Source organism: Pinus tabuliformis, chromosome X (genome assembly GCF_031772625.1).
Source record: "Pinus tabuliformis cultivar Carrire ecotype Pingquan chromosome X, CPIR1, whole genome shotgun sequence".
Classification (NCBI taxonomy): Eukaryota; Viridiplantae; Streptophyta; class Pinopsida; order Pinales; family Pinaceae; genus Pinus; species Pinus tabuliformis.
Window position 1 is genome coordinate 218,856,050 of NC_142308.1, and position 22,943 is coordinate 218,878,992.

A 22,943-nucleotide genomic window follows, 5' to 3' on the forward strand; every position below is an offset into this window, starting at 1 on the left:
TGTCTTGCAAGGCTTGCTCAAGCCATGTTGTCTCACATGAGTACATGTGCATTGTAATGTTGAGTCATGTCAAGTGTAAGTCAAGTGTCAATGGTTGGATGTAACAGTCATAGAGTAGGTGAAGAGTCATGAGGGTAGTTGAACTGTCACAAAGGGGAATGTCAAGGGTCACCCCACCCTTTGCTATAAATAGTCCCTCATAACTCATTGTAAGGGATTTTGGTCAGCCAAGCTTCTACTAAGACTATTTTGAAGAAGGCTTGGACAGTATTGTAATGCGCCTTGGCTTCTCCACTGCACGGAGCTAGTACATATCTTTGGAGGAGCAAGCAAATTTGGTTGTAACATTCCATTGTTGGGGCTAGCAAGTTTACATGGATGTATTGAATGATTGTGACTTACACTTCTTTATATAATAAGAGCCAACACATTTTCATGCATATGTTGCTATTGTTGTTGGACTGCCCTGGTTGCTTTCATGATATGTGTTGTTTAACTTACGTACTTGTGTATGAACTGATTCACATGCAATTATATGAATCTTGTTGTTAATGTGTTGCATATGTTGTTAATGTTTTCATCGTCCATGTCAACTACTCTGTCAGACATCAAACAAACCTTTCACTTGAACCTTGCTATAACAACAGTCACACTTGTCTCGGACTGATCCGTGAGTGTTGTACGTGTTATCTTACCTTGTATGATGTGACTACCACATCCGAGTGGACTGCTCCGCCGGAAGCTGTGCATGTCCTTTGTGTTGTGTGTTCCTAGCAGAGTTGGGACTGATCCCTTTCATCCTGGAACTCACCTTCACCTCCTTCCCCTTTTGAAGTGTTGGAACCTCTCATATACCTTCCCTAACTCACTGCATCAATCACACCCTTGCTGCTAATGGAGTTATTCTACTTGCCTCTGTGCGACACTGCAGTCAAGGCATTACCTTACGACCCACTACTGGGACTCCTATAACAAACAATCTGAGGTCTAATTGGGACTTCTTACCGAGGAGATCCCCTTGACATGTTGGCGGGTCCAGCACCGTCAACACAATGGTATGAGTTAACCAAATAGAGTCAATTTTGGCCACTAGAGCAAAGGTTTCATAATAATCAATGCCATGAACCTGTTGAAAGCATTTGGCCACCAATTGTGCTTTGTATTTACTCACAAGTCCATCCACTTATTTCTTTGTCTTATAGACATACCTGGATTTGACAAGGTTATGATCTTAAGGAAGTGGAACCAATTTCCAAGTTTGGTTCTTAATGAGGGAGTTGTACTCTTCATCTATAACTACTTCTCATAAAGGATTTCTTGTAGCTTCTTCATAATTTTGAGGGTTAGATGTTAGAACTGTATGAATAAATGCATGGGCATAATTGGTTTTGTAGTTGTGAGTGCATATGGTGCTTCTTCAAATTTAGATCTCATGGGAGGATCATCTAAGAGATCACTCATGAGGCATCAGTTCTATGTCAAAAGTGTTTGGGAATCGAAACCTTCACATGCATGCTCATGATTTTTTAAATTAGCTTCAAAACTCAGATATGAAATATGATATTAATGACAATATGCATCATCTCTTAGATATTCTATAGGAGGACATAAGATTGTGTATGTTGTTTCTTAGATGTATGCAAGGACTTTTGTCGAAGTATACACTCCTCTCAATGGAGACCCTTTCTGTTGAAAGATCTAACAGTTTGTATCACTTGACACCATCTGGATATCCAACAAAGATGCACTCTTTTCTTTGAGGATCCAAAATCTTCCTCTTTTTTGAAGGAATTCGGACCTGTGTGCAAGATCCTAAAATGTGGAAATGTGTAACTTCTAGTTACATGCCACTCCATGCTTCAAAAGGTATTTTTCTTGTAATAAATTTGTGAGGAGATTTGTTTTGTATGTATGAAGCGCATTTGATTTCTTTAGCCCATAGTTTGGAAGGAAGGGACCCTGCATGCAACATGCAACTGGCCATCTCTTTCAAGGATTTGTTCTTCCTCTTAGTTACCACGTTCTGTTGTGGAGTGTAAGGAAATGTGTGTTGCAATTGTATTCCTGCTTCATCACAAAAATGTTGGACATCCTTATTGACATACTATCCCCCATTATTTGTACAAAGTATCTGGATCATCTTTCCATACTACTTTTCTACATGCGCTTTGAAAAACTTCAAATGCTCTAACACTTCAGGTTTGAGTTTGAGAAAGTACAACCATGTGTATCTCATGCAATCATCTATGAATGTGAGTACATATATGGCTTTGACTATGGAAGGATATGGAAATGGCCCCATAAGATCACTGTGAACAAGCTCCAAGGGAGAGGAGGCCCTCCATGCATGCCCCTTCCCAAACTTTTCTTGTGGATGCTTTCCAAGAGCACATCCTTCACAAACTCCATTTTAAAATTATATGGTAGGCACGCCTTTCACCATCCCCTGTTCACTAAGTTGTTGCATGTATATGGAATTTAAGTGTCCAAATCTTTCATGCCAAATACTACTTTAATCATTTGCATGCATCAATAGTAAAGTGGAATATATTCGAGAAACAAATTCAAAAAAAATGTATAGATGAGACTAATGATTACACCGTAAGGCGTTCCCCTCTGAAATCAACACCCCCAACTGCTACTGTGTGCGATTATGGACCATCGATTATCTATGTTAGACGATAGAAGCATCTTCTACCGTCAGATTAATAGCTAAAAACAGTTACTAACTCCCAGCAACTATACAGCGAAGATGGATACCTCCACGTGGTTACTAACTCCCCAGCAATTGCACGACGAAGATTGATACTCCACGCGGTTAATAACTCCCCAGCAATTGCGCGGCGAAGATTGATACGGTTACATGGACGCTCCTTCTGCTCTGTATCGACTCTTCCACGCCTCTTTCTCAACGGCCCCACGTTCCTCGCAGTTTCTCCCACCAACACTAATAATAGATATTCCAGAACGAACGGTTTGGAACGACTACACGTGTCCCTTTACGAACGGACCATCTTACCCTTGCTGCCATTTAAATATGGCGACACGCCTCTTCTTCTTCATTGCATTTTACAGTATTGGCTGATTTTCCGAACGCGATCGTTGTGCTCTCTTCCGTTTGATTTCCTTCAGGTATCAGTTTTCTCTATCTTTTTCGTCTTTCATGCAGTCGACCATTCTGTCTATCTTTGATCTTTGTTTCGAATCCTTTCCCTATTGTCTTCCGCTTTTTCTTCCAGATTTTAGACATATAGATGTTGTCAGGTTATGCTCTTTCTGTTAACTTGTCTTTGTATCCCATGAGGATTCATTTTGCTCTCTTGTTTTTGGTTTTAAATTATTTAACTTGCTCGAGATCTGTAAAAGATGATTTCGGCTACGAGTGTAGATTGTGAAATTCGGGAGCTTTTTTGGCTTATTTACGCCTTTAAATGTTAATCAGGGTTTCTAATTATGCTCCGTGATTACGCAGGTTGTGTATTGTGTTGATTTCGTTTAAAGATGCAGATATTCGTGAAGACCTTGACCGGTAAGACCATAACCCTTGAGGTGGAGAGCTCTGATACCATCGACAATGTAAAGGCCAAGATTCAGGACAAAGAGGGAATTCCACCAGACCAGCAGCGTCTCATCTTTGCCGGTAAGCAGTTGGAAGATGGACGCACTCTCGCCGACTACAACATCCAGAAGGAATCCACTCTTCACCTTGTCCTCCGTCTTAGAGGTGGGATGCAGATCTTTGTCAAGACCCTGACCGGGAAGACAATTACCCTGGAAGTTGAGAGTTCTGACACAATTGACAATGTCAAGGCCAAGATCCAAGACAAGGAGGGGATTCCACCGGATCAGCAGAGGTTGATCTTTGCTGGAAAGCAACTTGAGGACGGACGCACTCTTGCCGATTACAACATCCAGAAGGAGTCGACTCTTCACCTTGTCCTCCGGCTCAGAGGCGGGATGCAAATCTTTGTGAAAACCCTGACCGGCAAGACCATCAGCAGAGATTGATCTTTGCTGGGAAGCAACTTGAAGATGGGAGGACTCTGGCGGATTACAACATTCAGAAGGAGTCAACCCTGCATCTTGTCCTTCGGCTTCGTGGTGGTATGCAAATATTTGTGAAGACGTTGACAGGCAAGACAATCACACTGGAGGTTGAGAGCTCCGATACGATTGATAACATAAAAGTGAAAATTCAGGACAAGGAAGGGATTCCTCCTGATCAGCAGAGGCTCATATTTGTTGGTAAACAGCGGGAGGATGGGTGAACTCTGGTCGACTATAACATCCAGAAGGAGTCTACACTTCACCTTGTTTTGCATCTGCGTGGTGGGTGTCGAAATTCTCGACATATATTTTAATGAATAGGGTCTAAACACGCATTTCATTGAATTCTTAGCTAGCTGGCAATTAAATACACTGTCAAATATGTTCTACTGGTTATTTTTAGTATGTTGTTATGTGGCACTCTTATGAAGAGAACTTTCAATAAAAATTAAAGCTTTGCAGGTTAATTTTATGATGGTTTGTGATGTGTTCTTGAACTATTGCTCTGGAACTCGTTTTCCAAAAATAATATTATGATATTATATATCTTAGATATATTTTCCAGTGGTTTTATTAGAAAATTTTAAAGTTATGTGTTGTAAATAATTAATTAATTTTTTTGAAGGGTTAAAAATGATGAAAAGGAATAGAATGATAAAACGGAGATATTTTAGAACGTTGATATCATTGAAAACTCTGTTTATGATTTTAAACTTCATCGAATGTGAGAGGACATGGCACCTAACCTTTTTTAAAGGTTAAAAATATGAAAACCGAAACGGATTCCAACTTGACCCGTTCCTTATTCAAGAGATTGTCCTCAAATTCTGAAATTGCGGAATTTATTGATTCTATAACATGGTCTTTGTTGGTAAACAGTTGTTTTTACTCGTGTTTGAAGTGTAAGACTTTTTAAAGTGTTTTACCAAGCTTTTGATAAATATATCATCATCACTCTGTTCTTCCTCTAAGTCTTCCACCTCAATATTGTTCCCAAGTGAACTAGGGTTGCTTTTTAACAATAGGATTGCTCTTTTTTTGCTTCATTTTCTTCTCTTTTGTTGTCGTTTTTCCCTTTGAATAGTCCCAAATTTCTCCTTTACTTTTTAACTCATGCTCACCCAAAATTTTCACTAATCCATAATGGCAAACTTAATTTTGGATTTCCGGGTTTTCTTTAAAGTTCTATGAGATCACCTAGAATTTTCACTAACCCATAATGGCAAACTTAATTTTAGATTTCCAGGGTTTTCTTTAAACTCCGGGTTTTCTTTAAAGTTCTATGAGATCACCTAGAATTTTCACTAACCCATAATGGCAAACTTAATTTTAGATTTCCAGGGTTTTCTTTAAACTAATATGAAAATAAAATAGAATTTTCACTAACCCATAATGGCAAATTTAATTTTGGATTTCCAGGGTTTTCTTTAAACTTCTATGAAAATAAAATAGAAGGATAAGTTTCTTTGTACTTTCCATATACATCTACAACCTTGGAATTCCCATCTTATGATTTATTCCCCTAGATGTTGAAGTAAATGTTCCATCTCTATGAATGGAAACCATCCAACGTTGTAGTGCATTTCTTACGTGCATTTCTTACATTTTGGATAATCCAGCAAAATCTTAGCCCCTTTTGGCTCACTTCGAACTACAAAACCCATGGCTTCTTCTTCATGAAGCTCTTTGGAATTCCCATCTTATGATTTGTTCCCCTAGATGTTCAAGTAAATGTTCCATCTCTATGAATGGAAACCATCCAACGTTGTAGTGCATTTCTTACGTTTTGGATAATCCAGCAAAATCTTAACCCCTTTTGGTTCACTTCGAAGTACAAAACCCATGGCTCAGAGACATAACATAATGCATGTGTGTATACTTCATGCTTATTGTAATGCATGTGTGTATACTTCATGCTTATTGTTTAACAGTTGACCAAATAGAATGGGAAGAAAAGTTGGTTTAATAGACTTTGGTAGGCATGAAAATTGTTGAGGATTGTCGTTCATGCCAAATCATGACATGATAACTAGGTTGAGGTCGTGGGATTAGACCATCACTATTCAACATGCATTTAAACTTTTAATTACGCCGTAAGGCATTCCCTCTGAAATTAATTCCCCTCTCTACCCACCTGTCATCCTTGTACGCCATAGGATCCTATGTTAGACGATTGCAAAAGTTTCAACCATTCGATCAGAATGGTTACAAAATGGTTACAAATTCGTTTGGGAAACGGTTTGTGCAATGGTTAGCATAACCGATTACAACATGGTATCAATCTCATTACTTCTGGCTTCGCAGTGTCTGCAGAGTGCAAGAGGAGAGCAGTGGCTGCAAAGCGCAGGAGGAAAACTAGAGTTGTGATGCCCGACCAGTACAACGACGCACCTTTCTGGGTGTACATTTTGGACATCAGCATTTCTGTTTCTTCCAGTGAGCCAAGCTCTTGTCCTGGCCTTCACCGGGTGCCTGTGCTGTGAAAGCGTTCTGAAACCTGGCGGATGGCGGATCTAGGGCATGGGCAGTCATATTGTTTTTTATTTGCAGTGGCGAATCCTTCCATGCAGGTATCTTGATTAGTGAGACCTACACTGAGAAATGTCTTCACATCGCCAGGAGCGTTTGAGCTGAACTTGGAGAGGGCTTGGGGAGAGATCATTGACTATCATATCCAGTAGTTCGAGATAGTCCTCGAGAGCATCCCATTCTAATCCAAGGGCCACTTCCCCTGTCAGCTTTGAACTGATCATGAATGTCCTCTCCACTATGCCAATCAATGCTTTCACCATAACATTGATGACCTGAGGAGGATTTGCTTGCGTGGATTCAGCGGAGAAGCCTGCGAGAGTCGAAGCGCAGACCTGTGGGTGGGGCATCCTGTCGCAAGCTCCTTTGAGAAATTCATTTGATGTTCGAATCACCTTGACAGAAGTTTTGAATGCTATACGACTACTCTTCGACTGAATATGTTGGACAGAAACATCAGCACACTTGAATGTTTAGATGTTTCCTATTGTAAGAACATTGAAATATTACCTCCGCAAATAACATATCAAAAGTACTAAAAAAAATTAAATTACTGCATTAAATGGGTAATATGCATTAAATTACCCAATCCATGATGAGGAGGGGTCCTTCACATCCAGGCATCCATATTCATAAGACCGTCTTTCATAAGATCCTGGCTCAACGCATCAAAGTGCCCAATGACCTAATCAAGATGCCAAAATCAGGGTCCTCACAGTTCCCTCTGCTCATCGTGCTCGCCAAGACATAGGATCAGCCATGCACATCCTTCTTCCAATGTGTTCTTCATGAGGCACCTTGAGAGATACCATACCTCTGATTTTATGTTCACACAGGCTGCTACAGGGGTTTGCTCCAAAGTGCCTCGCACTTCTTCTATCTTCCAGACTTCCAAGGGTACTGTCACCCTTATCCAATGGTGCCAACACAAAGGAGCTGCATACTTTTCTTGGATGAACTTCCTTTGCTTCAGCTGCTAGCCAAAAATAGGATCACATGGAGGGCTGCCACTAAACCTTCTCAACAAAATCACATCAACTGCTAGATAATGACATTATGGAGGGCTTTTACTATTCTTCAAAAATCATTTTCAGATTGATGTCTAAAGGGACCATCCCTTCTCATAACTGCATCCTCTATTTTTATTGGCTTCAGGGCACCTCTTATGAAGGTTTCAAAGACATGAATATATATTCCTTATTGATTTGCAAGTTGGCTTGAATGGAACAGGCTTTTAACACTTGTATATATATATATGCGCTTGTAACAGTGATAAGGACTTGGCCTCTTCTTCAATACACAAAATAGGGTTCCTTGATTTTACTAATATAGATGACATAGGATGCCCACTGATTGTCTTTTCAAGGCTTGCCAATATATGCATACAAAATCTCGACTTCCTTAAATTATGAAGGGCCTTAGAACTGTCCTTTAAAATATTCTCTGCTTCCTTACAAATATGTGGAATGAGAAGTCCACCACCTTTCTTCTTCTTGGCCTTATTACAAGCACAAGGAATAAGTAGGCATCTTCTTAGATAAAACAATCGACATTAACAAAACTTTTTCTCTTCAATAACTCAGAGAACAAAGAGGCATGAATAGGTCGGATTCACTGTCTGAATTGAAGAGCGAGAGAGAATATAAGACAGAGTTCACCAAGCCATAACATTTCTGCCTCCATACCACAAGATCGAGAACAGAGTAATCCTTTCTCCAAGGTTGGCTTCATGAAATGACCTTTGGCATATTCTTGTGTTCTTGCACTTTTCTTGGCCTCTTAGGAGAATAAAGTTCTTTTCAAAAGACTTATCCAAAAGCATACTTATGCCCAGAATGTAAAAGAGAGATAGCTCCATTGCATAGCAGACCTTTATTGTTTCTTGTGCTCAGAACAATAGGAACACTTGGCTCCTTCTTAATGGTTCAGAGAACTAGGCCAACAACTCGGTTCTTCATTGCTCCATAGGACTCTCTTTAATTCATTGATCAAATCCAAATAAATATATGTATCCCTAGAGTCACTTATTTGATCCTCAAAAAATTTGCTTGTTGGACATCTTTGTTTACAAGACTTGAATTTATGTGAGCACAGGTGACTGGATGGAAGGACTGCTAGCTTCAGAATTCTGATGCAAAGGTGCCAAAGGGATCAGATCTTCAAACATACTGTTGACTGCTTTATCCAATGAGAAGATTGGACTCAGATCAACAAATTCTTAAAACAAAACTCTTCATTGACTTCTTATCATGACACGTGGTTTAGCTGCTGAAGGAGGACTTTAGCATCTTCAGATTTGATTAATGGCCTTCATGAGCTATTTAGCCTAGCTCTTGCATATACCTAGACTTGTATTATTTTTCGAGACCTCTCATGTTTTCTAAGGCTTGCAACAAGATACTTCAAATACATTAACAGTCCACTGCTTCATCTCTTGAGATTGCATTCCTCCTCTTGCTTGGGCTTGACCTCAGCTAGCTCTAATACCATGTTAATTTTTGAGTTAACATGTTCTTTGCTTAGGTCAGAGGTCAGTTACTTCATTAATCCATTAGCCCATTATTAATTCCATTAATCCATTAGCAATCACGTTGACCATTATCACATGACAGTAACTGATGAAAAAACATCAAACATAAATGCAAAAGACAAGCCAAGACAAGAGGACACCATGATTTAGACTTAAAGCCAAGGCAAAACCCGACAAGGGGGAAAACCCACAGATCTTTTCTTCTTGATAATATCAAATGTTCACAGAGAGAGAAATCCATAAGTACAATGATACATTAGTCAAACTCAATATATTGACTTGCCATAGATGATCCCAATCAAATGTCCAAAAGTCAAAGTCACATATGCAGAAGTCAACAACAGTCAAAGCTATCCTAACCAGTCAGCAGTCAACGGTTAACAGCTCAGTCAAATCAGCCCAATCTATTCGGTAAAAGGAGAGAGAAATTCACCCTCTCTAGGCAGTCAAAATGCAGTCAAGGAAGCCTTCAAAAGTCTGGTCAAAACTTGGTCAACAGTCTGTGGTTAAACCTGCCTCAGACCTGTGGTCAAACACCTCAGTTTGTGCTCAGTTCCTCTGCTCACAAGTGTGGCCTAGCTGGCAGAGTAATAATCCATCAAAGTCGCAGTCAAACAGTTGGTCAAAGTGCCTAGTCAATGCTGCTCTGTGTACTGGAAAAGTCAACCGCAGAAAATCACAGGAAATCCGTCCTCCAAAAGTTTGCACATATGGGAGAGAGATAGTTTCTCAAAGAAAGTCGAATCCATCATGAGAGGAAAGAGAAAATCATGTGTGCTGATGCCAAAATGGAGTGAACTCATCTTATATTCATACAATTAAATGTGGGTCAAAGGTCATGTCTTTTGGGCTTCATGAGCCTACATGACTGTGGGGCCGACCTTGACCAAAACCAACATTGTGGGCTTGACTTAAAATATACATTTCTGCCTGTCAGAATCCATCGTGCTTTAGGTCAAAATTGGTCCTCTCGCGAAGAGGAATCCAATGCCATCATCATCTCATAGAAAGGAGTTGTCCATACTGGAATTTGACCTTAGTTGACCATTTTTAACAATTGCCTATACAGAACATCTAGTTAAAAGACTAATTTTACTCTCAATAAACATTGGACAAAAACTTCTCTCGATCCAGTTTGAATTTGGTAGTATCAAACAAAATTTTCATTCCATAGATGAAACAAATTTTGTATTGCATAAGAGTTCAGCTTTTTTCTGGAGAGGTATGTTCATGACACCTCACTCACAAACTGGTTTGTTGTAAAGTTCATCTTAACAATGATTGATTCACTCAAACGAAATAAATTGGGCAATAGATCCACATACACATCCTACACACATGGACACATACATAAATATTGTGGGAAGGACAGGAAGATGTGCTAACCTGACTTGAAAAAGAAATTGTTTCAAACCAATGTTGTCAGACTTGGACTCTTCTAAGACTCAGCTGGGCTGTGACTCAGGAAGACTCAACAGAATCTTTCAGACTTGGCAAAGAGAAAAAAAAAATACTCAGAATATGTGTTGGCAAGTTTCAGAGGAGTCTGGCAAGTGGGGATTATGACAGAAGAGTGTCTAGGAGTTACTCTTTTCAGCGGCGACTCAGTGGACTTGGCAAGATTCAGGAGTCCGAAAAGAGTCTGACAACATTGTTTTGAACAAGCATCAGTCACAGTCGAAAAGAAAATGAACAGACAAAAAATCAGCACTCTTAATAGAAAGGATACATGTGTAGAGTTCTATTTAAGAGTTCAAGGCTAGACTCCAGTATAAAAGTAAATTCTGTTTGTTGCTGGAAACTGTAAAGTAGACAAACAACAAGCTAAGTATTTTATTTAGCTGAATGTGAAATGCTTTGGAAATGCTCAAACGTTAAAATCAGTCAAATCCCTGCCATTTATCTTGGACCTAATTTCATACATAAGCATGCTAGGAAACCACACTCCTCTATAAAAATATACTAGTTGTAAGACGATTATATAAACAATCATAGATTGAAACAATTTCGAGCAAAGGAAATGTTATTTCAATATATTGGCCCTGTTCAAGTTTTGAATGATTTAAAAATTAGCAGATCTGTTAGATAGTGGAGGCAGGAAATTTGCACTTCTTTTCTGTCAAACCTGGTAGCTGATAAAAGATGAGAAACAACTTAATCACACACCTGTTGGTAAAGGCCTAATACTAAGAAGGCAGGTAGAAGTGGATGATTAAGATTGTTTATAGGTTTAGCCAACAGTTTTATTGGTAACATGCTTAGTTTGAACTTTTGGTGATATTGTTTCATCACATAGGTTGACTACGGTTTGGTGAATTGTTACTGGAAATATACTTAAATCAAGATAAAATATAGGTGGTAATACCTAGTTGAATGGAGAGTCCTAGTATATTGGCCCTTTTGAGGATTATTACTTGACCAGTTTGTTGCCTTAGTCTGCTGAGTACATTTTTTTTGTTTTTGTTGGTTGGTTGTTGTTGTAATTGGTAAATTGTATAGGTGATTTTCATTCACATGCTTATTGGAAGAGCTGGCTCTTGAATAGGGCAATCATGCAGTTGAGTATGTGAGAGGGGTTTGTAGAATGCATTATCTAATGAACTCTTATGTAGAGGCAAAAATTCTCACTCATAGCCTACTCAAGGCTTCAGATGGGAATTTCTTTTATAGACTGATCAACTTACTAGAACTACTACTGCACTTTCTTCATCAACAGAAGCCACTTGAAAATGCTTGAAAATAAACTCTCCATAAGGGCCATTGTCAATAAAAATATTTGTAGTGGAGGGGGTTTCTACATGTTGACCAACCATGTAAATTGGATCTTATAAATTATAATTCTTGTTTTCTAGCCTTCTATTTTCTGTATATATCAATTGTGTAGTTGATGGCATACTTTTTATAAATAAATTTCCATGGATATTATGGTTCAATTAAGAGCCAATCTCTTGCAAAGTTTAGAGTTGAATTCAACTGTAACTGCCTTTGATTTAGGGAGTGATCTAGAAAAAACTTCAATGCCTAAAAAGACTGTGATAATCACAACCATAAATGCTGCTTGGGCAGAAGAAAATAGTGTACTGCATTTGTACATGCAGAGCCTTCGAATAGTTATTGAATCATGTTCTCCTCGTTGCAGTGGACCAGGGGTCATTTAATCGTTGCCAACATATTCATCACACTGCTATATTTTGCTGAAAGAAATATCTGATTTCAATGAATCTGCCTCTGCATACCAAGACTGGCGTGAATGGTAAAATTCACTAAATCTGCCTCTGCGTGCCACTAGAAGTTGTTGGATGAAAATATATGTTTTAAAGGCAAGAAATGGAATGGTTTTTTTGTTATTTGGGTTATCAAAAGAAATGGCTTAGTTAAGATAGCTTATAAATGGAGGCATAAGTTCTGAGGCTCTCATGATGTTATTTAAATATATTGGCCCTGTTCAAGTTTTGAATGATTCAGAAATTAGCAGATCTGTTAGATAGTGGAGGCAGGAAATTTGCACTTCTTTTCTGTCAAACCTAGTAGCTAATAAAAGATGAGAAACAACTTAATCACACACATGTTGGTAAAAGCCTAATACAAAGAAGGTAGGTAGAAGTGGATGATTAAGATTGTTTATAGGTTTAGCCAATAGTTTTATTGGTAACATGCGTAGTTTGAACTTTTGGTGATATTGTTTCATCACATAGGCTGACTACAATTTGGTGAATTGTTACTGGAAATATACTTAAATCAAGATAAAATATAGGTGGTAATACCTAGTTGAATGGAGAGTCCCAGTATATTGGCCCTTTTGAGGATTATTACTTGACCAGTTTGTTGCCTTAGTCTGCTGAGTACATTTTTTTTTTTGTTGGTTGGTTGTTGTTGTAATTGGTAAATTGTATAGGTGATTTTCATTCACATGCTTATTGGAATAGCTGGCTTCTTGAATAGGGCAATCATGCAGTTGAGTATGTGAGAGGGGTTTGTAGAACACATTATCTAATGAACTCTTATGTAGAGGCAAAAAGTCTCACTCATAGCCTACTCAGGGCTTCAAATGGGAATTTCTTTTATAGACTGGTCAACTTACTAGAACTACTACTGCACTTTCTTCATCCACAGAAGCCACTTGAAAATGCTTGAAAATAAACTCTCTGTAAGGGCCATTGTCAATAAAAATATTTGCAGTGGAGGCCCTCAGCCCAACAACCATTTTAGCGAGCCTTGGAAGGCAAATAGTTGAGTTCAAACATGATGAAAATTTAATTCCCTGTATACAAAAGCATGTATTAGGTGTTGATAATGGCTAGAAATATGAACTGAAGATGTATATACCTCCTTTTGTACAAAAATGAACAGAAGAGACAGAGGTATAAGGTTCACCTCGAATTTTCTTGCAAGTTCAATCCACTGTAGGATGTGAAAGGAAGTGTCATAATGCTAAGAGCGAAAAAGAGGGGAAGGAAGAAACTAATAATTTCAGAAATTTTAGCTTTCTATCCGTACCTTGATTTGTTCTAATAAAATAAATATTAATTGTTTGACAACATCCAGGGAGCTATCTGGTAATAATAATAATATTATTATTAGTATTATAATAATAATAACAATAATGGAAAGGTGGGGAAGGAAGAAACTAATAATTTCATAAATTTGGACCTTTTATCCTAGCTTTATTTGTTCTTCAGATCCAACTAATATTTTGTAGATCCAACTTATGGTGAACCAGCAGCTTGAAAGCCAATTGCAAGTCATTCAGCCAACAACGATCTATAAGCATGCCATAGTATTATGTCTCTGCATATTCACAATAGTGATTCCATTGTCATATTATTATTCCCCACTTGGACAGAGCGATGACACAAGGGGTTTCTACATGTTGACCAACCATGTAAATTGGATCTTATAAATTAAAATTCTTGTTTTCTAGCCTTCTATTTCTATAGATATCAATTGTGTAGTTGATGGCATACTTTTTATAATTTTTTCCACAAACTATTATTATTTACAAAATATTCATTTTCAAAATACACACAACTAACTATTGCAATTGTAACTCATTATCATCCACCCTTGCTTTCAACAATGTCCATTCACATGTCCCTATTCTTCCCCACTCTATACAGGAAACTCCTATTTCCAACCCCATAGCCTCATTAATGCGGGGCTACATGCACAGGAGATAGGAGTTTATAACACGCGAGGTGGGTACTACGCCGTTTTTTTTTTATTATCTAAACGCGAGGTGGCTATCTCCTGCACATGTAGCCCCGCATTAATGAGGCTATGGGGTTGGAAATAGCATTTTCCCTCTATACATGTCTCTATTCTTCCCCACTCTATGCTATTCTTCCCCACTCTATGCCTTACGGCGTTTCCTTTGCAACATAAGGTGCAACTGCTAGTTTACCTTAACAACTACAATTTTGAATCTATCTTACATGTCATATATGCTCATTGAATCTAGGTTGAATTCAACTCTCCTTCCAATGTCGGTATGTGTCATTTGATACACAAAGAGAAAATTTACTAAAATCTTTGGAATATACAGGACATTCCCGAAACTTCCATCTCCAAGATCTACCTTCCCTTGTCCAGTTGCCTCTATTACAGAATCGTCTCCCATGAGAATCAAAGGACTGACATATGGTTTTAAAGTTGAGAGAACATCTTTAGTAGTTGTCATGTGATGTGAATCTCTAGAATCTATGATCCATGCATCAAGAGAAGAGTGAATAACAATTAGTGCATGTGCATTCCCTCTTCTTTCAGGTGTTCTTTCCCCCCGCTTCTTCTTGGCACTCTTTGGAATACAATCACCAAATTTGTTCTACTGAAGAGTCTATGCCACGAGATTGATTCTATTCTTCATGCATGATGATTTCATATGGTAACCACAGTTGCAATAGCTACATTTTGATTTCCCCTTCTTGCCCTTATTTTCCTTCAAGCTAGTAGATTCATCTGGAGGTTTGGGATTTCCTCCCTCTTTGGATTAGTTATTTTGTCTTTCCTTTGCCTTTGGATTGTTGATTGGATTTCAAGTTGGCCTTGCCCCTTTCATGCACAAAAAGTGCATGGAATTTGGAACTTTTCAATGTACCCATCTTTATGAGCTTATCTTGCTCATGTATCAGGGATTCAATAAAAGCATCGAGTATTGGCATCTTCCAGGTCGTGTCTATTGCAAGCTTGACTATGTGAAAGTGGAGACAAATATAACATACTCTAGACCCAATTTTGACTAACATGGAAAGGATTAATTGGGTTTCTTGCTTGGAATTATCAATTTTGAGTTCTTAAGGCTTTGAACCTTGTGAAGAAATCTTGAATGTTTTCAAAACTACTTGGATCTAATAAGTTGAGCTCATTTTCAAGGATGTGACCATGCATCTCATCCTGCTTTCCAAAGAGTGTCTCCAAAGTGGTCCAAACTTGATTTGGAGTTGTGCATGCTTCAACATGAAATAATAATTCAGGAGAAATTAACAAGCATAGGAGACCGGAGGCCTCATCTATGCGATTGAAATATTTGGATTTTTCAACTACTGAATTTGGTTCAATCTATGTTCCCATGCTTTTCATATACAAGCCTCTACTTTTGAGTTGAAGTAGAATCTTTGGCTTTCATTCAAAATAGTTATATGGCATGAGAATTGTGGAAGGTGGAAACTCCATTCTTTTCAATAGCTCCAATCTTCAGTACCTGCAAATAGATTGTTTATGCTCCTTCTTCCTAGCTCTCGTTAGCTCTGATACCATGTGAAATTATAGTTGAACCTACACAGGGTGGATCTAGCTAAAAAAGAAATGAACAAAACTTGGAAGAAAAGAAGAAAGAAAATTGACAAAGAAAAGAATTAATGAATTATATTCATGCGCAAAAGAAGAAGAAGTTATACTATGCACCCAAAATAGAAATTGTACGCAATTTTGAATGAAAATCGCTGCGTGCGCCCTCGCCACAGCCTGCACGCGCCCTCTGAGATAGCATCCCCCATCTGGCATCGCGGCGGCCAGGGCCTTGGCCCCCCGCCATGGCCCTCCCGGAATCACCTCGGGAGGAAATCGATCCACAAAAAGCTTTCTCAGATCTAGTGAAATCCCTCCCTCCTCAATGCCCCAGACCTGCACTTTCGAAATTTGTTAAGAAATTAGATGTTCTTCAAGAAGTTCAACTGCCTCCAACCCTGCCTCGCATGGCAGCATTATCTCTTGCCGAAAAAGGTCTCATAGGACAATTTACAGGCCTTTGGCCCTCTCCAAGAACAGTTCAAAGATGGGTTGAACGAAACTGGTCAGACAAAATCCAAGGGAAAATATCAATTAGGTTTTGTGGAAAAGGGTACTATACATTCCATTTCGAATCCAAAGAGGATAAGGATTTAATCTTCAGGAACGGGCCGTACTTCATGGACTCCAGGGGCCTCTACCTCAACAAATGGACCCCAGATTTTGACCCTGAGCTGGATGTTCCCAGTGTTGTTCCGGTTTGGGTCCGTCTCCCTCACCTCCCTCTCCATTGCTGGGGAGATGAGTCAGTTCGGGCCATAGGGAACGCTGTAGGCAAATATATCGATCGCAGCGAGCCGAAGGACAACATGCAAGCTTGTGCAAGGATCTGTGTCGAAGTGGATCTAGGCAAAGGACTGCCTGAAGCAATAAAGCTGAAAGTGGACGAATGGAGTCATGTCCAGCAACTGGACTACGAGCAGATACCATTTAAATGTAAGGTATGTCACGAATACAGACACTTTGCTAATAGATGTACTAAACTTGTTAATGCAGAGAGTGACGAGCAAGAAGGTCAGTGGGAAACAGTTAAAAAGAAGAAGTTTGCTCCTCCACCCAAGCCTCCCCTGGAGACTGATACCCCCGGACCCTCTGTTCTACGCCCTTCTTCTTCCTCCCCCTCTCCATCTGTCCCCCTCCCGCCTGATCCGCCCCTCCCACCCTCTTCCAACCCCTTTCTTGTCCTCTCTACCCTTGAGTCTCCCCCAGAAGATCCCCCCTCTGAGCCTTCTGATCCCCACCCTTCCCAGATCATCTCATCACAGGCCCCTCTTGAGCCCTCTCTATCAAGAATAACCAGAAGCTCTTCGAAAGAACATGGAACAACCAGTGACATTTACAAAAAACTGGGACCTGGCAGAAAATCAGCTAAGCAACACAGGGATGAGAATGCCCAGAAAGACATAGCCATGGGAACGCAAACTCCTATAGAATCCTTCATTCTGGGGCATCAAGAGAAAGAGACAAGCTACAAAGACCAAGAGAGGCGAGCACCTCTCCGCATGCCCAATACCCAATGATGAAAATCACATCTTGGAATAGCAGGGGTTTAGGGCACCCCTCCAAAGTTGCTGCCCTCAGAGACCTAATTCACAATGAAAAGCCAGATATGATGTTAATACAGGAGACAAAACAAGACCAGCATGAAATGAGAAGAATAATAGATCAGCAGAAACAATATATAGGATGCATCAGTGACTCAAGAGGAGCCTCCGGAGGAATTGCCACCATCTGGAACAATAGTAAATGGAACTGCACTTCAACAAATCTCCACCAGAATTAGATCAGAACCGCTTTGGACAGCAGAACAGGCAGCCACACAGTAATTATTTACAATGTTTATGTCCCCAACCATTATAGAGAAAAGGAAATCTGTTGGGATGACCTGAAGACAAGTATCGATGGGGAGCCAAACTCAAACATCATAGTAGCAGGCGACTTCAACTTGGTCTTGCATGCCAATGAAAAAAGGGGAGGAAGTTTCACCCCAGATCCCTTCAGAGGTCGACTGGAGGCTATCACTCAGGAACATGAATTAGTTGATGTTGTTCCCAAAAATCGCAGGTACACTTGGAGTAACCGTAGGATCGACATCGGCAACATAATGGAGAGGCTTGACAGATTCCTAGTCAATATCTCGTACCTCTCTTCCTTTTCTGTTGGATACGCCAATGTCCTCAATACCTCAGCTTCCGATCACTACCCTATTTCCCTCACTCTGGAAACCCATTGCTCCCTCGGACCTATCCCATTTAAATACAGCCCTCTTTGGAATTGGATTCCAGCAGTCAGAGAAATTGTCCAGAAGGCTTGGAGCCAGCATGTAGAAGGTTCACCAGGCTTCATCTGGGAAACCAAATTAAAAAGAACCAAACAGCTGATAAAGGAATGGGCCAAAGAGAATTACCAGGAGCCAGAGGAGGCTAAAAAGAAAATCAAGAGCGATTTAGAGAGTGTCCAATTAAGGATCGAAGAACAAGGCTTATCTCAGCAAAACAAGGAGCAAGAATGCGCACTCTATACACAGCTGAGCCACATAAACAGGGAGGAAGAAACCAAATGGCGTTTAAAATCCAGACAACTATGGCTCCAAGGAGGAGACAAAAACACAACCTATTTTCACAAACAGGCCACTGCTCGAAAGCTCAGGAACAATGTAAGCTCAATCTTGGATAATGAAGGAAATCTGCACAGCACTCAAGAGACCATTAGAAAGGCCGCCTCCGAGCATTATAAAGACCTCTTAACTAAAACCAAAGGTGAAGAGGACTACTCTGATTTGCTCCAACACTTGCCTAAAGGAATCACTAAGGAGATGAACGACAGTCTAAACAAGGAAATTGAAGAAGAGGAAATCAGAAGAGCGATTTGGAATCTGCAACCTGATAAGGCGCCTGGGCCTGATGGATTCCCCATTTGCTTCTATAGGGTGTTCTGGGGTCTTATAAAAAAGGACCTGATCAAGATGATCCGATGGATGCAAAGAAAGGGTAAAATAGGTGGGTTCACCAATGCCACCTTTCTTGCCCTCATCCCCAAAGAAAATCGACCTACCTCCTTTTCCAGATTCCGACCCATCTCCCTCTGCAACTCTTCCTATAAAATTCTGTCCAAAATTCTAGCCTCTCGCCTTAAACCCCTCCTCCCCTCTTTGATCTCTGAAAATCAAGGAGGTTTCTTGCCTAATAGGCAAATCACTGACTCCATTCTTCTTGTTCAAGAAGCCATACATTCGAGCCTCTCCAGGAAGGAAAAAGGGTTCATCCTCAAGCTCGACCTGGCCAATGCCTTTGACAGAGTTAGGCACTCCTTCCTTATAGCTGTCCTTAAAAAGATGGGATTCGAGTTGCCCTTCATTAACCTTATAGCTGCTTGCATCTCTGGGCCCTGGATTTCCCCCCTGATCAATGGCAGACCAGGTGAAGCATTTCAATCTTCCCGGGGTCTTAGACAGGGCTGCCCCCTCTCCCCCTATCTCTTTATCCTCATGGCGGAATCCTTCAGTCAAGCTCTGGACCACAACAGGAGAGTGGGCCTCATAACTGGAATCAAATTCGGGAATGGAGCCAAGAACATCAATCATTCACAGTTTGCTGATGATACTTTGTTAATTGGAGGAGCTTCCACCACAATAGCAAGGAGGTTCAAGAAACTCCTTGACCAATTTATGGGGTATTCTGGAGGCTTGGTCAATCAGCTTAAAAGTTGTATATATGGATGGAACACTTCAAATCAGGTTATTCACAGTATCGCAAATATATTTGGTGTCTCATGCAATCTGGAGTGGACCCATTTCTCTTACCTGGGCATGCTAGTGAGCCTAGGCCCTTTGAAGGCTGGAACCTGGGATGGAATCATTGACAAGGTGAAGAGGAAGGTGCTGCAATGGGGATCACTGTGGCTCAACCCAGCAGGCCGTCTTATTCTTCTCAAGTCAGGTATCACCTCTCTCCCCCTTTATCGTTTCTCTCTTCATCAAGCTCCTGCTACATTCCACCACAAAATGGAAGTTGTTCTATGCCATTTCCTTTGGCAAGGAGGGAAGAACGACAAAAGCAAGTTCAACTTAGTCAGCTGGAAACATGTCATCCAAACCCAAGATAGAGGAGGTCTCGGTATAAGGTCGCCTAAGTTCTTAAATCTTGCCTTTGGTGGGAAAATTGTTTGGAGGTTCATAACAAGTCCCTCATCGTGGTGGAAAAGGGTGCTGGAGACCAAATACCTAAACTTCCCCAGGCAGCAACTCCTTGACTCCAATATTCCCAACAGAGACTCCTCTAAAATCTGGCGACTATGCAAAAAAGCCATCCCTCTCATGATTCAGAATATTTCTAAAGTTCCTGGGGGGGGAGCTAGCATCAACATTGGAACTGATAAAATCTTGGGTCAACAACCTATAAACATGCATGAAGAAGCCATACCCATCATTAATTTCTTCAACAACAGGGGTATACACCATCTGGATCAAATCTCCAGCTGGGATCCCCATTCCCACATCTGGATAGGGTGGTCTTTTCCGGAAATACCCAGTGAATTAAAGCCTAGCCTATGCTATCTACAGACTCTCCTTCACAGTAAAGCTCCCATCAAAAAGAATGAGAGGGATGGGTTTCGTTGGGATTCAACTGGAACAAATTACACAGTCAAAGCAGGCCACCAATATCTCTGCAACAGCACCTTTCCCATGACTTTATGGAACCATTGGAAAATAGTTTGGAGGTCTGAGGCGCTCCCAAAAATAAAAATTTTCATATGGCTTCTGTTGAAAGGAAAAATTTTAACAGCAGAGAACTTGAAAAAGAGAGGCATCAACGGCCCATCTAGATGTCCCAACTGCTACAACGCCGAAGAAACGATGCACCATCTCTTTGTAGAATGCCCCTTTGCAGTTGATTGTTGGAAAAGACTGTCTTTCACTGGTAACTTACCCTGGAATCCTCAGCATTCCATAGCTGAAGCAATTCACATCTGGAGAAAAAGCTGCCCCTGGAAAGAAAAAAGAAGCAACCTGGTGAAGAGAGTATGGAACACTCTCCCTTATACCTTGCTATGGCGAATCTGGCTGGCAAGAAATCAGAAGATATTCCAAGACAAGAGCTCAGCTACAAGAATAATCTGTAACAAGGCCAAAAATCTCGCCCTGGAAACTATTTCAATCAAAACTACAAGCAGGGTAGATGCAACAACGTATAGTGTGGAAGAGCAAGATTTTATAAGTTACATTCTGGAAAAAAATTACAATGCACAGAAAGGTAGCATGGCGAATGAACAACGCAGGCTGGAAACCAACTCCTGGAAAGTCAGATTAAAAGAGGAGGAGTTCGCCAACTGGATACAAAATTGCAACTGCTTCTGTCTTTTTTTCGATGGGGCATCTAAATCGAACCCAGGTACAGCCAGAGCAGGGGGACTGATCATCAACACTAATGGGGAGCGCATCCTACATTACGAATGGGGTCTAGGGAAGGTCTCGAATAACAGAGCTGAAGCGTTAGCTCTGTTTCAGGGACTAACTCAGTTAAGCAAACTGGGGATAAAATCGGCAAAGATCTTTGGGGATTCCTCTGTTGTCATCCACCTCATGGTTCACCAGAAGGAATCGCCCAATACCCTCCTCCAGCAAGTGATCAGGCGCAATCAACTGTTGCATCAGACAATGGACGATTTGCAGTACTACCATATCCTTCGTAATCTCAACAAGCAGGCCGACGGATATGCCAACAGAGCGTGTGAAAGGTCAGTAGGTAGCCTGCGTTGCAACTCTGAGGAGATCCATCAGCCCCTGCCATGATCCGAAACAAGCTATTCTGCATCAAATCGGACAGCACTGACAGAAACGATTGGAATCAGCCCTACCAGGCCTTCAGCAAGATCGCAATCCGCATAGGGATATGGCATAGATTTGATCTTCTTAAAACTCTTATCAATCTCAATAGCTCTGCCGGTTTCTATCTTTTCAGTCCAGTTTCTCGGGCTATCCAAGACAGTTCTCTGACCTTCCCGTGCCTCTCTCAGGATTCCCTCACTTTTCTCGTGACTGGCTCCCACCTCTCCCGCCTCCCCCTATATCTTCACTCCCTCCTCCTTACTCCAGCGCTCTATCCCCTGATTACTCCTCTCTGCGATTCACTCATCCCCGCCTCTGTTTCCTGGTGGTTCTATCCGACTGCTCCTCTCTGCGATTCTTTCTCCCCCGCCTCTGTCTCCAGGTGGATCTATCTCCCGATTGCTCCCCTCTGCGACCCTCTCATCCCCGCCTCCGACTACAAGTGGAACTACCAGGTCCTCAGGAAGCCTTCTTTGTGCTGTGTCGTAATCCGACTCTCCTCTTTCGCCTCTGTTTCCTGGAAGGTTTCTGCTTCCCGAGTTGTTAATCGAATCTTCTGGCAGCCTCTCTTCGTTCCCATCTGCCCTCTAATCTCCCCATCCACAGCATCAGCTATGGCTCGCAACGAGGATTGCTTGCACTGTGCGGACCTGCAAGCTGAGATGGAAGAAATCAGAGCCCAGCAACATATTTTAGACAACCAGCAGAGGATTTTGGAAGCCAGAATCAGTGATCAGAACCGCATCATTAATGACAAATACCGAGCAGAAATTGATCTCTTCTTGCACAGGGTCTCTTCACTTCATGAACAGTTCAATCATTTGTCAAACAGGTGCAGCCATGCGGAAGAGTCCATAACGATCCTGAAATACATGATGGACAAACGCAACAACGCAGCCCCAAGCTCCTCAAGCGCCAAGCAAGTAGAAAGGGATGAAAAGCCGGAGGAATCTACTGCAAGGCACATTAGTCATATAAACATAGATTAGAAATGTTTTGCAAATGTCAATTTTTGCTGCTCCAATATGTAAGAGTTTACAGTAGTTTAGCAGTCCTTAAAGATAGAACAAGTAGGAGTAGGATCAAGGAGAGATATCTGTTTTGTAACTCCATTGATCCAAGCTGCCCTCAGCACTCAATGTATCTCAGGAGTCCTGACTCCCCTCTTTTTTTCAGCTAGTAATACAGCAACCGACTTTGTTAAAAAAAAAAAAGAAGTTATGAGAG

At 40.7% G+C, this 22,943-nt stretch overlaps 1 pseudogene; it reads left to right on the forward strand.

The window, feature by feature from the left end:
* The first annotated feature begins 3,472 nt into the window (after positions 1-3,472).
* LOC149139124 (polyubiquitin 11-like) lies at positions 3,473-4,361 on the forward strand (annotated as a pseudogene).
* Positions 4,362-22,943: the final 18,582 nt, after the last annotated feature.